The sequence below is a fragment of the Oncorhynchus nerka genome, linkage group LG15 (genome assembly GCF_034236695.1).
Source record: "Oncorhynchus nerka isolate Pitt River linkage group LG15, Oner_Uvic_2.0, whole genome shotgun sequence".
NCBI classification, from domain to species: domain Eukaryota; kingdom Metazoa; phylum Chordata; class Actinopteri; order Salmoniformes; family Salmonidae; genus Oncorhynchus; species Oncorhynchus nerka.
The window spans coordinates 8798637-8806136 of NC_088410.1; positions in this window are offsets into that span (position 1 = coordinate 8798637).

The following is a 7500-nucleotide window of genomic DNA, read 5'->3' on the forward strand; positions in this document are numbered from 1 at the left end:
CTCCCTGTCTGTCACCATCCTCCTCTGAGACACACAGCTCCCTGTCTGTCACCATCCTCCTCTGACTAACAACAGACTATTAGTCCTCTGAGACACACAGCTCCCTGTCTGTCACCATCCTCCTCTGAGACACACAGCTCCCTGTCTGTCACCATCCTCCTCTGACTAACAACAGACTATTAGTCCTCTGAGACACACAGTCCTCTGAGACACACAGCTCCCTGTCTGTCACCATCCTCCTCTGACTAACAACAGACTATTAGGCCGTGCAGCTAAATGCAAACGGACTCTCAAATAAGACAAATAATAATGTTTGTCTTTTCGCCCAAAGGGGAAGAAGATCACATTTCACAGGGAAATAGAATTGATCGTAACTGAAAATGTTGTATCTTTTATAGTTGTAATTAATAACAGATGGACTTTAAACAGTGTGTTTTCTGTAGTAGTACGACTGGGACTTGAACTCACGTTGGCTCACATGGTCTGGAGTCACAGAGATGGTTGCAGGTTTGATTCCCGGTCACTGATATATAAATACAGTCGGAGGGGGGAAAGTATTTAGTCAGCCACCAATTGTGCAAGTTCTCCCACTTAAAAAGATGAGAGAGGCCTGTAATTTTCATCATAGGTACACTTCAACTATGACAGACAAAATGAGAAAAAAAATCCAGAAAATCACATTGTAGGATTTTTATGTATTTATTTGCAAATTATGGTGGAAAATAAGTATTTGGTCAATAACAAAAGTTTATCTCAATACTTTGTTATATACCCTTTGTTGGCAATGACAGAGGTCAAACGTTTTCTGTAAGTCTTCACATCAAATTCCACAGTGTGCATCACAGCAGCAAGATTTGTGACCTGTTGCCACAAGAAAAGGGCAACCAGTGAAGAACAAACACCATTGTAAATACAACCCATATTTATTCTTATTTATTTTCCCTTGTGTCCTTTAACCATTTGTACATTGTTACAACACTGTATATATATAATATGACATTTGTAATGTCTTTAGTCTTTTGAAACTTCTGTGAGTGTAATGTTTACTGTTAATTTTTATTGTTTATTTCACTTTTGTATATTATCTACCTCACTTGCTTTGGCAATGTTAACATATGTTTCCCATGCCAATAAAGCCCCTTGAATTGAAATTTAATTCAATTGAGAGAGAGAGAGAGACATCCTGCCCAATGTATGACCATATTAGAGAGACATATTTCCCTCAGATTACACAGATCCACAAAGAATTAGAAAACAAATCCAATTTTGATAAACTCCCATATCTACTGGGTGAAATTCCACAGTGTGCATCACAGCAGCAAGATGTGTGACCTGTTGCCACGAGAAAAGGGCAACCAGTGAAGAACAAACACCATTGTAAATACAACCCATATTTATGCTTATGTATTTTATCTTGTGTCCTTTAACCATTTGTACATTGTTAAAACACTGTATATATATAATATGACATTTGTAATGTCTTTATTGTTTTGAAACTTCTGTATGTGTAATGTTTACTGTTAATTTTTATTGTTTATTTCACTTTATATATTCACTTTATATATTATCTACCTCACTTGCTTTGGCAACGTTAACACATGTTTCCCATGCCAATAAAGCCCTTGAATTTAATTGAAAATGAGAGGTAGAGAGAGACAGAGAGAGAGATAGGTAGACAGAGAGAGAGAGATAGGTAGACAGAGAGAGAGAGAGAGAGAGAGAGAGAGTAGAGAGAGTGAGAGAGAGAGAGAGAGAGAGAGAGAGAGAGAGAGAGAGAGAGAGAGAGAGAGAGAGAGAGAGAGAGAGAGAGAGAGAGTCTGTTATTGGCAGGGTGTATTGGACAGGTGTCTGCTGGAAAAGGTTTATTGACACCAGTCTGTAGACATCACCATGACAGACAGACGCTCAGCAAAGGCACAGTGTGTGTGTTCAACAGGGTGAGAAGAGTCACTCGAGCAGAGAGAGGAGGGAGGAGGAGGAGGAGGAGGAGAGGAGAGGAGAGGGGGAGAGGAGGAGAGGAGGAGAGGGGGGAGGGGGAGAGAGGAGAGGAGAGGGGGAGAGGAGGAGAGGAGGAGAGGGGGAGAGGAGGGAGGAGGAGAGGGGGAGAGGGGGGGAGAGGAGGAGAGGGAGGGGAGGAGAGGGGGAGAGGAGAGGAGAGGGGGAGGAGGGGAGGGAGGGGAGGAGGAGGAGAGGGGGGAGGGGGAGGGGGAGGGAGGGGGAGGGAGGAGGGGAGGAGAGGGAGGAGGAGGGGAGGAGGGAGAGGGGAGGAGAGGGGGAGGGGAGGAGGGGAGGAGGGAGGAGGAGGGGAGGAGAGAGGAGAGGAGAGGAGGAGAGGAGGGAGGGGGAGGATGGGAAGAGAGGGGGAGGAGAGGAGGAGAGGGGGAGGGGGAGAGGAAGGAGGGAAGGAGAGGAGGGAGAGGGGGAGAGGAGGTGAGGAGGAGGGGAGGAGAGGGGAGAGGGGGACGGGAGGAATCAAACACCCTAAAACTCCCAGTTAAAGAATTAAACTGGCTTTTATACGAGACAGAAAATGAAGAGAGAAGAGGTTCTGTCTGTCTATCTGTCTTTATAGAGGAGAGGTTCTGTCTGTCTGTTCTGTCTGTCTGTCTGTCTGTCTGTCTGGATAAGACCATCACACACAACGAGAACCAATTGGTCAACTGGCACATAAAAGGTGGGTGTGTTTTAGGGGCGTTGGGGGGTAGACTAAATAATTAGTGGAGTTGGCAGGGGAGCAGAAAAACAGAAAGAGATGTCTTTATGTCCTCCAGATTATGGACAGACACACACGGAGCACACGGAGGATGGGTGAAATTTACTCCTCAGCCTGAAGTGGCCACACTTGCGCCACTGAATAGCTAGCTTTTAGCCTGGCGCCACTGAATAGCTAGCTTTTAGCCTGGCTCCACTGAATAGTTAGCTTTTAGCCTGGCACCACTGAATAGCTAGCTTTTAGCCTGGCGCCACTGAATAGCTAGCTTTTAGCCTAGCGCCACTGAATAGCTAGCTTTTAGTCTGGCGCCACTGAATAGCTAACTTTTAGCCTGGCGCCACTGAATAGCTAGCTTTTAGCCTGGCTCCACTGAATAGCTAGCTTTTAGCCTGGCTCCACTGAATAGCTAGCTTTTAGTCTGGCGCCACTGAATAGCTAGCTTTTAGCCTGGCTCCACTGAATAGCTAGCTTTTAGCCTGGCGCCACTGAATAGCTAGCTTTTAGCCTGGCGCCACTGAATAGCTAGCTTTTAGCCTGGCTCCACTGAATAGCTAGCTTTTAGCCTGGCTCCACTGAATAGCTAGCTTTTAGCCTGGCACCACTGAATAGCTAGCTTTTAGCCTGGCGCCACTGAATAGTTAGCTTTTAGCCTGGCGCTACTGAATAGCTAGCTTTTAGCCTGGCGCCACTGAATAGCTAGCTTTTAGCCTGGTGCCACTGAATAGCTAGCTTTTAGTCTGGCGCCACTGAATAGCTAGCTTCTAGCCTGGCTCCACTGAATAGCTAGCTTTTAGCCTGGCACCACTGAATAGCTAGCTTTTAGCCTGGCGCCACTGAATAGCCAGCTTTTGTCACGACTTCCACCGAAGTTGGTCCCTCTCCTTGTTCGGGCGACGTCACCAGCTTTCTAGTCACCACCGATCCATGTTTCATTTTCGTTTTGTTTTGTCTTCATTATATACACCTGGTTTCTATTCCATCAATGTTCCTTATCTTGAAGCTAGGGGGCACTATTTTTATTTTGGGAAAAATAACGTTCCCAAAGTAAACTGCCTATTTCTCAGGACCAGATGCTAGAATATGTATATAACTGACAGCTTAGGATAGAAAACACTCTAAAGTTTCCAAAACTGTAAAAATATTTTCTGTGAGTATAACAGAACTGATATTGCAGGCGAAATCCTGAGAAAAAATCCAATCAGGAAGTGACTCTAATTTTGAAACCCCTGTCTTTCTATGCATCCCTATTGCACATTGAAAGGGATATCAACCAGATTCCTTTTTCTGTGGCTTCCCTAAGGTGTCTACAGCCTTTAGACGTAGTTTCAGGCCTTTATTTTGAAGAATGAGCGTAAACGTCCACATTGCGTAAGTGGTCAGTTGTTGGCTCTCAGTGTGATTTTACGCTAAACAGAGAGGTAGTCATTTTTCCTCCCGGTCCTAGTGAAAAGACAACTGTCCCGTTTGATATATTATCGAATAGATATTTGAAAAACACGTTGAGGATTGATTATAAAAAACGTTTGTCATGTTTCTGTCGATATTACAGTGGGGCAAAAAAGTATCCCAAAAAAATCCAGAAAATCACATTGTAGGATTTTTTATTAATTTATTTGCAAATTATGGTGGAAAATAAGTATTTGGTCACCTGCAAACAAGCAAGATTTCTGGCTCTCACAGACCTGTAACTTCTTCTTTAAGAGGCTCCTCTGTCCTCCACTCGTTACCTGTATTAATGGCACCTGTTTGAACTTGTTATCAGTATAAAAGACACCTGTCCACAACCTCAAACAGTCACACTCCAAACTCCACTATGGCCAAGACCAAAGAGCTTTCAAAGGACACCAGAAACAAAATTGTAGACCTGCACCAGGCTGGGAAGACTGAATCTGCAATAGGTAAGCAGCTTGGTTTGAAGAAATCAACTGTGGGAGCAATTATTAGGAAATGGAAGACATACAAGACCACTGATAATTTCCCTCGATCTGGGGCTCCACGCAAGATCTCAACCCGTGGGGTCAAAATGATCACAAGAACGGTGAGCAAAAATCCCAGAACCACACGGTGGGACCTAGTGAATGACCTGCAGAGAGCTGGGACCAAAGTAACAAAGCCTACCATCAGTAACCCACTACGCCGCCAGGGACTCAAATCCTGCAGTGCCAGACGTATCCCCCTGCTTAAGCCAGTATATATTCGATAATATATCCACGGGACAATTGGTTTTTCAGTAGGACCGATTGGAATAATGGCTACCTCTGTATTTTACGCGAGAATCACTCTGGGAGCCATCAGGTGACCAGTTGCGCAATGTAGCCGCTTACGGGTATTCTTCAACATAAATGCGTAAAACTACGTCACAATGCTGTAGACACCTTGGGGAATACGGAGAAAGAGTAATCTGGTTGATAGCACATTCACTGCTCAATGGGGACGTATTGGAACACAGAGCTTTCAAAACATGAGGCACTTCCGGATTGGATTTTTCTCAGGCTTTCGCCTGCAATATCAGTTCTGTTATACTGCAGACAATATTTTTACAGTTTTGGAAACTTTAGAGTGTTTTCTATCCTAAGCTGTCAATTATATGCATATTCTAGCATCTTGTCCTGATAAAATATCCCGTTTACTACGGGAACGTTATTTTTCCAAAAATGAAAATACTGCCCCCTAGTCACAAAAGGTTAAAAGATAGATTCTACACATCGTTTGACATGTTTCTACGAACACAACTTTTTATATTACAATGCGCATTGAGCATTTGGATTACTGGGCTAAACGCGCTAACAAAAAAGGAGGTATTTGGACATAAATGATGGACTTTACCGAACAAATCAAACATTTATTGTGGAACTGGGATTCCTGGGAGTGCATTCTGATGAAGATCATCAAAGTTAAGTGAACATTTATAACGCTATTTCTGACTTCTGTTGACTCCAACATGGCGGATATCTGTATGGCTTGATTTGTTGTCTGAGCGCTGTACTCAGATTATTGCATGGTGTGCTTTTTCCGTAAAGTTTTTTTTAAATCTGACACAGCGGTTGCATTAAGGAGAAGTGTAGCTATAATTCCATGCATGATAGTTGTATCTTTTATTAAAGTGTATTATGAGTATTTCTGTAAATTGATGTGGCTCTCTGCAAAATCACCAGATGTTTTGGAACTACTGAACATAACGCGCCAATGTAAACTCCGATTTTTGTATATAAATATAAACTTTATCGAACAAAACATACATGTATTGTGTAACAAAGTCCTATGAGTGTCATCTGATGAAGATCATCAAAGGTTAATGATACATTTTATCTCTATTTCTGCTTTTTGTGACTCCTGTCTTTGCCTGGAAAATGGCTGAATGCTGTCTGTGACTAGGCGGTGACCTAACATAATCATACGTTGTGCTTTCGCCTTTTTGAAATCGGACACTGTGGTGGGATTAACAACAAGTTCATCTTTAAAATGATGTAAAATACTTCTATGTTTGAGGAATTTTAATTATGAAATTTCTGTTGTTTTGAATTTGACGCCCTGCACTTTCACTGGCTGTTGTCATATCGATCCAGTTAACAGGATTCAAGCCATAAGAAGTTAAAATCACCATGGAAACGTAACTGGTTTAAAATCACCATGGAAATGTAACTGGTTTAAAATCACTATGGAAACGTAACCGGTTTAAAATCACCTTGGAAACGTAACTGGTTTTAAGGGGGCACTTCTATCCCCCACGGTCTTACACACCACACCCTACACTTAGAATGATATGAATAATATATTTAATCTATGATAAGCTTTTCATTTAAATACAATCTCACAGTGCTGGAGTGACGTTGTATGTTTCATATGATCTAGTTTTATATACACTGAATATACCAAACACTAGGAACACTAGGAACACTAGGAACACTAGGAACACTAGGAACACTAGGCACCTTCCTCATATTGAGGTACACCCTTTCCCCCCCTCAGAACAGGCTCAATTCGTCATCAGGGGCATTGGCAGGGCATGGACAGGGCATGGACAGGGCATGGACAGGACATGGACAGGACATGGACAGGGGCATGGACAGGACATGGACAGGGCATGGACAGGACATGGACAGGACATGGACAGGGCATGGACAGGACATGGACAGGACATGGACAGGACATGGACAGGGGCATGGACAGGACATGGACAGGACATGGACAGGACATGGACAGGACATGGACAGGGGCATGGACAGGACATGGACAGGGCATGGACAGGACATGGACAGGACATGGACAGGACATGGACAGGGGCATGGACAGGGGCATGGACAGGACATGGACAGGGGCATGGACAGGGGCATGGACAGGGGCATGGACAGGGCATGGACAGGGCATGGACAGGACATGGACAGGGCATGGACAGGACATGGACAGGGCATGGACAGGGCATGGACAGGACATGGACAGGGCATGGACAGGACATGGACAGGGGCATGGACAGGACATGGACAGGGCATGGACAGGACATGGACAGGGCATGGACAGGACATGGACAGGACATGGACAGGACATGGACAGGGGCATGGACAGGACATGGACAGGGGCATGGACAGGGGCATGGACAGGGGCATGGACAGGGGCATGGACAGGGCATGGACAGGGCATGGACAGGACATGGACAGGGCATGGACAGGGCATGGACAGGGCATGGATAGGACATGGACAGGACATGGACAGGGGCATGGACAGGACATGGACAGGGGCATGGACAGGGCATTTACAAGGACATGGACAGGACATGGACAGGGCATGGA